The sequence below is a fragment of the Mus caroli genome, unplaced genomic scaffold (assembly GCF_978045245.1).
Source record: "Mus caroli unplaced genomic scaffold, Mus_caroli_1 scaffold_3, whole genome shotgun sequence".
NCBI classification, from domain to species: domain Eukaryota; kingdom Metazoa; phylum Chordata; class Mammalia; order Rodentia; family Muridae; genus Mus; species Mus caroli.
Window position 1 is genome coordinate 37838216 of NW_028227258.1, and position 7395 is coordinate 37845610.

At 48.3% G+C, this 7395-nt stretch overlaps 1 pseudogene; it reads right to left on the reverse strand.

The window, feature by feature from the left end:
- Nucleotides 1-1188: 1188 nt before the first annotated feature.
- Nucleotides 1189-1709, reverse strand: LOC110291653 (tubulin-specific chaperone A pseudogene; annotated as a pseudogene).
- Nucleotides 1710-7395: the final 5686 nt, after the last annotated feature.

Consider the following 7395-nt stretch of genomic DNA (forward strand, 5'->3'; position numbering starts at 1 on the left):
CTATGTTTGGGAAGTCTGTTGGTAGAAAACTCACCCTATAAAGGCTGTGTGCACAAGTGTATCTGTGCTTTGCCTGGAAGGACACACTATTAGCTGCAGCTGATGTCTAATTTCAGGACAAAAGGATGGAAGACTGATATTATTCTAGAACTCACTATCCAGTTCAGGCAGGCCTCAAACTCAGAGTGACTCTCCTGTCGCAGTCTCCGGAGTGCTAAGATTACAGGCATAAGCCACCAGATCCACTTACTGCTTTTTTTTTTTTTTTTTTTTTTTTTGGTTTTTCGAGACAGGGTTTCTCTGTATAGCCCTGGCTGTCCTGGAACTCACTTTGTAGACCAGGCTGGCCTCGAACTCAGAAATCCGCCTGCCTCTGCCTCCCGAGTGCTGGGATTAAAGGCGTGCGCCACCATGCCCGGCCACTTACTGCTTTTTTGGTAAAATGAATAAGTAATTAATTTAAGCAGTTGTTAACTGGGCTAGGAACAAATTCCAGTTGAGAGAGTGCTTGCCAAGCACAGGGAGTCCCAGGTCCAATCTCCAGCATTGCACAAACTATCCATGGCAAACCCTAGAGGTGGAGGCAGGAGGATTACAAGGTCAGGGACATCTTAGCTGCATGGTGACTTTGAGGCCAGCCTGGGATAGATGAGATCCTATTTTTAGAAAATGAAGTTTACTGGATTCGGTTTATAAAAGAGAACACTATCAGGAAAGCCTGGAGCCTGGACCATTTTAGGGCTCAAAATAACCAATATTGTTGGGGACAAAAAGAAAGAAGTGAAGATATTAGATTAAAACAAAGAGGCCTAACAACCACATGCAAATGTGCCATAATTAGACTTGGGGTTAAAATAGCTATAAAAGACATTTTGAGGACGAGTAGAAAATTTTAAATATGCACTGAATATTAGGGGATTTTTAAAAGTTTTAAACTTCAATCTAAAACCATTTTTTTCTTTAATAAGAAATCAATTGGGCTGGTGAGATGGCTCAGTGGGTAAGAGCACCCGACTGCTCTTCCAAAGGTCCAGAGTTCAAATCCCAGCAACCACATGGTGGCTAACAACCATCCATAACGAGATCTGGCGCCCTCTTCTGGAATGTCTGAAGACAGCTACAGTGTACTTACATATAATAAATAAATAAATCTTAAAAAAAAAAAAGAAATCAATTATCTCATTTTTTTAGATGAACTCATTTATTTGACACATAAAGTTATGCAAAAAAAAATATATGCAACTGCATAAAAAGAACCACGTTTTCATATTATTAAACACAGCAGTGGCCGAAAATAATGAATTGTAGAATGGACCCCAGGATTTAATGCAAAAAAACATCCCATACAGAAAAATGTCAGGCTTCTAGCTTTACGGAATCCAGCACTACACGGGCTTCTTTATACTCCTCGGCTTCTTCCAAGTCTTTTTCACTTTCTAATATCTGCTGAAGATCAGTATATGCAGCCTCTAACCGACGCTGGCAATCTGGGATCATCATCCGGGACTCTTGCAGGATCTCTGCCTGCTTCTTAGTGGCGTAGTTCTCTCCATCTTCAGCCTTCATTTTTTCAATCTTTTCTTCTTGCTGCTTTGCTTCTTTTTCGTACATCACTCTTTCTTTGACCAATCGCCTCACTACTCCGGTCTTGATCTTGATCTGCCTCACGCGAGGATCGGCCATGGTCCCTAAGGCGCCGCAGGAAGGAGAGGTCCAATTATCTCATTTTGATGGCTACTGTGAGCATAAATGTGCACTCAGAATGAAAGTGAATGGGCCCAGGGTCTCCAGGTGACTCTTCTGGGAACATTTTTCACCTTTGCTGAGGGCCAGACAGAGAACTGAAGGGCAGCGGAGAGTACAGAGAGCCACTGTGGGGCTAGCTGAGGCCCCAGGTCACCCAGAACCACTGTGGGGCTAGCTGAGGTCCCATGTCACCCAGAACCACTGTGGGGCTAGCTGAGGTCCCAGGTCACCCAGAGCCAGTGTGGGGCTAGCTGAGGCCCCAGGTCACCCAGAGCCACTGTGGGGCTAGCTGAGGCCCCAGGTCACCCAGAGCCAGTGTGGGGCTAGCTGAGGTCCCATGTCACCCAGAGCCACTGTGGGGCTAGCTGAGGCTCCAGGTCACCCAGAGCCACTGTGGGGCTAGCTGAGGCCCCAGGTCACCCAGAGCCACTGTGGGGCTAGCTGAGGCCCCAGGTCACCCAGAGCCACTGTGGGGCTAGCTGAGGTCCCAGGTCACCCAGAGCCAGTGTGGGGCTAGCTGAGGTCCCAGGTCACCCAGTGAGTGAGAACAGCACCTGGTGACCCTACACTGCCCTGAGGGTAGAGGTGGTTGGAAAATGTTGACTTTCATTAGGTGTGGTCTTGGCACTGTGATTATGCTGTGCAAAGCCTTCAGGCTTAAGCAATGCATGTTGAAGAGGTTCAGGATAGTGCCACAGTCTGCAGCTTACCATCAGACAAATTACACGGCACAAATGTGGCAAAATCCTGACAATCGATGACTCTAGGCAAAGGATTACGTGCGTCCATTAGATTATTGAAACGTTCAACTTGTTTAAAGGTTTAAAGGTTTGCTCTTACGGTGCTAGGGATGGGGCCCAGGGCTGGTGCTTATAGTAACTCTATAAGCAAACTTATTTACACCTGTAGCTCCTGATTTTTGCCCCCATGGGACCTATGGAACCCATGGGATCTATAATTCACAATAGCAACTGTTAGGAGTCTATCTCAGCCCAAATTAAACCTAGCAAAAAAAAAAAAAAAAAAAAAGCATGGAGCCACGTGGCCAGGAGAGAGTCCTGATGTCTCACGTGCTGGCCCGGCTCTTCCCTGCCCTAGTGAAAGCCCCCCAGTTGACACCCTCGGGTGGGGACTCAGTCTGTACAGTTTGGCCAAAGATAACCTGACCTTTAGTCTCATGGCCAGTCTGAGGCTTTTACCGCTTTTGGAAGGTGGCAGGTCATGTGACCCGAGGTGAGGAAAATTCCGGAGGACTGGCCAGCCAGATGAAACTAGCTCTTCAGGTTTAGTGGCCCTGGAAAGGTCTGAGCCTGTAGCAAGGGGACAGGATTCTTGATGGACCAGCTGAGTGACCTGACCGAGGCTTTAAGGAACCTGCAATCTTGTTCCACTGCGTAGGCTACACTGGACACTTAGCTCCTGGGAGTGAGCACGTGTAGTGCAGCACACAGGCGCCGGTAGCGGTTGAGCATTTGCTCTGTGAGGCACTTTGCTAAGTCCTGACTCACCCTTACAATTGCCCTAGATACTGTCTTCCTCATTCGCAATAAGGACTGATCTGTGAAAGGGACCCTTCACTTGGACAGTAAGCAGTGGACCCGGGTTAAACTCCCAGGTTTAACCCCACTACTCCTATCTCCCGTGGGCTCTGGCTTTCTAAGACATGGCTGGTTCTTCTATCAGGCTCTACTTAACGCCAGGGATTTGACCTGAAGTGCATTTCCCCAACAGTTTATTATTCAGCAAAATCCAATTTATCCTTTATACTCAGGTACGGTGGGGGTCATTCCTTGAGGGAAATCTTTCTGAAGGGAGCTGTTCTCCTGTCCTTATCATATTATCTTATACGTGTTTAATGATCAAATCCCCCACAGGCCCTGGAAGAGGTCATGGTAGGGGCTCAATTTTCTGATATAATCTTAGGATCTGCTATCTTGACCAACATCAGAAAAGTGGGTTGGGAGAGGGGCAAGATGAAGGGTTACCAGTGAGGAAGGCGAGCAGCTGAAGTGTTAGCTCTCAGCCTAGATTGGATGAAAGTTTGATGGAGATGTGGGCACTGAATTTCAGGAAATATGTTTTAGTATAGGAGATGTAGTGAAGATAGGCCACCCAATAGCTAAGCTAACCAAATCGTTAGAGTCACAATCATGTGGCCACACCCTCAACCACCACGTGTATGGCGGAAGGAAGGTCCACCTAGGCCAATCATTCATTCATTCATTTATTCATTCATTCATTTATCCATCTGTTCTTAACCATTAACTGAACCCTGGTCAAGGCCAGGCACTCACGGCTGACAGACGGCAGCCTCCGATCTCAGGGGGCTTCCATTCTCGTGGGAATGGCAGGTGGCATCTAAGAATGGAGATAGTGACAATGGACATAGGAGGCACCAACAGACATAAAGCACAACAATAAACAAGATGAGGCCGGGTGAGCACGGCTGTGAGAACTGGAGTCTGCTGAAGAGAACGCTGGCCAAGGAGGAACGGGCCTAGGAGGCACCTAGGGGCAGGGCGTCTGACATTAGTCATGGTGACACAAAATCTTTAGGAATCTGAGCCTCTTCCTTTACTGCTTTAAACCTTTACTCCGTGAGTTGTTCAGGAAATGAGAATTCACTGAGCAATGCACGCGCTTCCGGCTAGCAAGCACTTCGCTTTAGCAATTTATGAGGGGAATGCCTGTGACCGCCCAAATGCCCACCTCCTGCCCTGTCAGGGGCCTCACATCCCCTTCCTCTGCCTCTGTCCCTCACCCTGGGATCAAATCACCTTACTCCAGTATTAAGAATCAGAGGCCAACTAATCCTAAGTGACTCAGAGTCCTCCTGTCCTTGGCCTCCTCCCCTAATGTAAACCCTTCAGGACAGGTCTCCTCACTGTCAGCTCCGCATTGCTCTAAGGTTCTTCATCTAGTTCTCACACCCACCCCTCCCAAAATCCCCTCCTATGCTACCCCAATAAGTGGTCTGGGGCCCCATGAAAGAGGCGAAAAACCCCAGGGCTCTTCCTCCCGTCAGCCATGTGTGCGCCTTTATAGCCTTCCTTTACCATCATCTCCAAGGAAATTGTTCAGTTCTCCACATTCTGTGCGGCCCCATGGTGGTCCTACCCCTCCCCCAACACCATCCTTGTCCCTTCTTTAGGGGAAGCATCTTCTGATTCCCATGTCACCCACCTCTCCTCCTCTCTCTTCTTCCTCATCCATATCGCCCCATCCCCCACCCCCACCCCACGGCCTGCAGCTTCTGTACACAGTCACCTGGCCCAGTGTGTTCCGTTCCACCTTCTGCTGTCGTCTTAGGGAATGCCAGTGTCTACCGAGCAATCCTCTTAAAACCCTGGTTTGCACTTACAAAGCCACTTCCAGCACCGTGGCCTTCATCTGATCTCCATTCCAGCGACCCAAAGCTCAAACACAGACACTGGCAAAGAAGAGAAGAGGCACAAACAAAATAAACAAACTACACACGGGGCTGGGCACTTTATAATTCCAGCCAGGGGTGGGGTTGACATACTTTGTGAGTAATTTGTTTAAAAATTGTATCTGGGAAAAGCTGGGCTTTGCCCTGCAGACCTCTAATCTCAGCACTGACGAGGCAACTTCACTTCAAATTCAAGGCTAGCTAGGGTTCAGGGAAAGTTTGAAGCTACAAAGCAAAAACCCCCGCTTAGTTTTTTTATTTATTAATTTTATGTGTATGGCTGTTTTGCCTGCATGTATGTTCATATGTCGCATGGGTGTCGCGCTTACAGAGGCCAGAAAAGGAGTCCAGATAGCTGTGAGCTGCCACATGGGTGCTGGGAGCCAAACCCTAGTCCTCTGGAAGAGCAGCCCAGTTAAGAGAGCTCTTAACCGCCAAGCCATCTCTCCCTCCCCTAAAAATAAATAAAATGTAATCTCCACAAATAACTTTACCAAATGGATTAATCTATGTCCTCTAAACTCAAGAACAAAATAGATCCAAACATAAGTTAAGCATTACTTGGTGAGTGATAAAATCCCTTGCCTTTGGGATGTTGTCTTGTGTATCTCTTTTAATATCAAGGCTGCTCTGTTCTGGTTCCCTGTAGGAGTCATTGTAATGACCCTGGCTATGTCTGCTGAGTCAACTGAGGCTGGCGTGACAGAACCTCTGGGACCCCAGAGGAAGACCAATAGGAAGAGAGGGTGTCAGGAGGCTTCACAGTGGAAAGACAGCCTAGCTAGGTCCCGCTGAGGAAAGCATTTATTACCCTCAGCCTTCTAGGCTTATGTCAGCAAATCTCCTTTAAGAGGCAGAAAGCGAGACAATACAAAAGAAGTGAGCCAGGCTACGTTCCAATAAAACACTATGGCCAGCAACATTTTAATCACTCAACATTCTTACACGTAGGGAAATACTCCTGTAAGTTTTCTTTCAGCCATCTTCAAGGGTAAAAACCATTCTCAATTCATGGACTCCACAGCCACACACGTAAGCCACATGCGCTGGTGCCATGGAGGTCAGTCCATCCACTGGGGAGCGTCACAACGTCCTGCCTGCTCGGGGGCTAACGTTGGTAAGCGCCACTGCCCCTCGATCATTTCCTCCATGCCCAGCACTATGCAGAGATGATCACTTCATCGTCACACAGTCACATGATTACTGCACTTGCCCCATAGTACAAGTGAGGACAGCAGGTTTCTTGTAATGTTACAAGAGCCTCATCTCCTACAAAGCCCAATGCTCCCGAGTGTTACGGTGCTCCCCAGAAGATCGTCTGCTACAAAGCCCGTGCTCCCAAGTATCACAGCGTGCCCACACTGGCTCTGCATCCTATGCGTACCCCTGACTCTCAAATCCCCTCACTCCCTCCATCCTGTCTCTCCCTCAAGTCGAACTTTGTTCACCCTGATTTTCACCACCTCCTCATTCCCCACTTTAAGGTTTATCTTCTCCCTGGCCAGGTGATTGTCCAGATGGGACACCTGGAGGCTTATCTCTTGTACTTTATCCAGACCTTGAATGTGGGTCATGGCACCTTGAGCCTATCTCGGTGCAGATAGGAGGTGCTAGACACAAAAGCAGAGATTCCTCCAAGGCTTTGGCAAGCACTGGGTGCTGAAGCCAAGGATACCCAGGCTGAAATGAAGTCTAAATAGTGGGAGGAGGGCCCCAGGAGTGATGGAAAGCTACGTGTGAGGACAGGGAGGGGGGCAATTGAGGGGGGTGGGCAGGGAGCAGTGCTGTTAGATTCTTCTCTAATGTTCACTCTTACACTGTGGCCGGTTTTAGGGGGACTGAGTGGGACCCCTTGCTTGAAAGCCTATCGTCACAGCAAACAGGCTCATCGTAAAGGTATTCCCCTGTGAGAAACAGTCTTTCTGGGTACCACTGGGAATCTTTGACTCCACCCCTTTCTTGACTTCATCCTCAGGAGAGATTGTTTAAGATGAGTGCGAATGAAATATTCCCGATAATTTGGAAAACTGGGACTCTGTTCTGGCAAGGCCAACGATGAAGAGACATCTTCAAAAGCACTGAATCTGAGGAGGATGCATGGCCTCAGAGAAGCCAGTCCATTTTGAAGTCAGTCCCCAGACAGTAGAGTCTAGTCCTAGGTAGAGAGAGTCAGGGCCAGAGAGGTCATAGGAGGAGTGCCATGCCAGCAGGCATGAGGA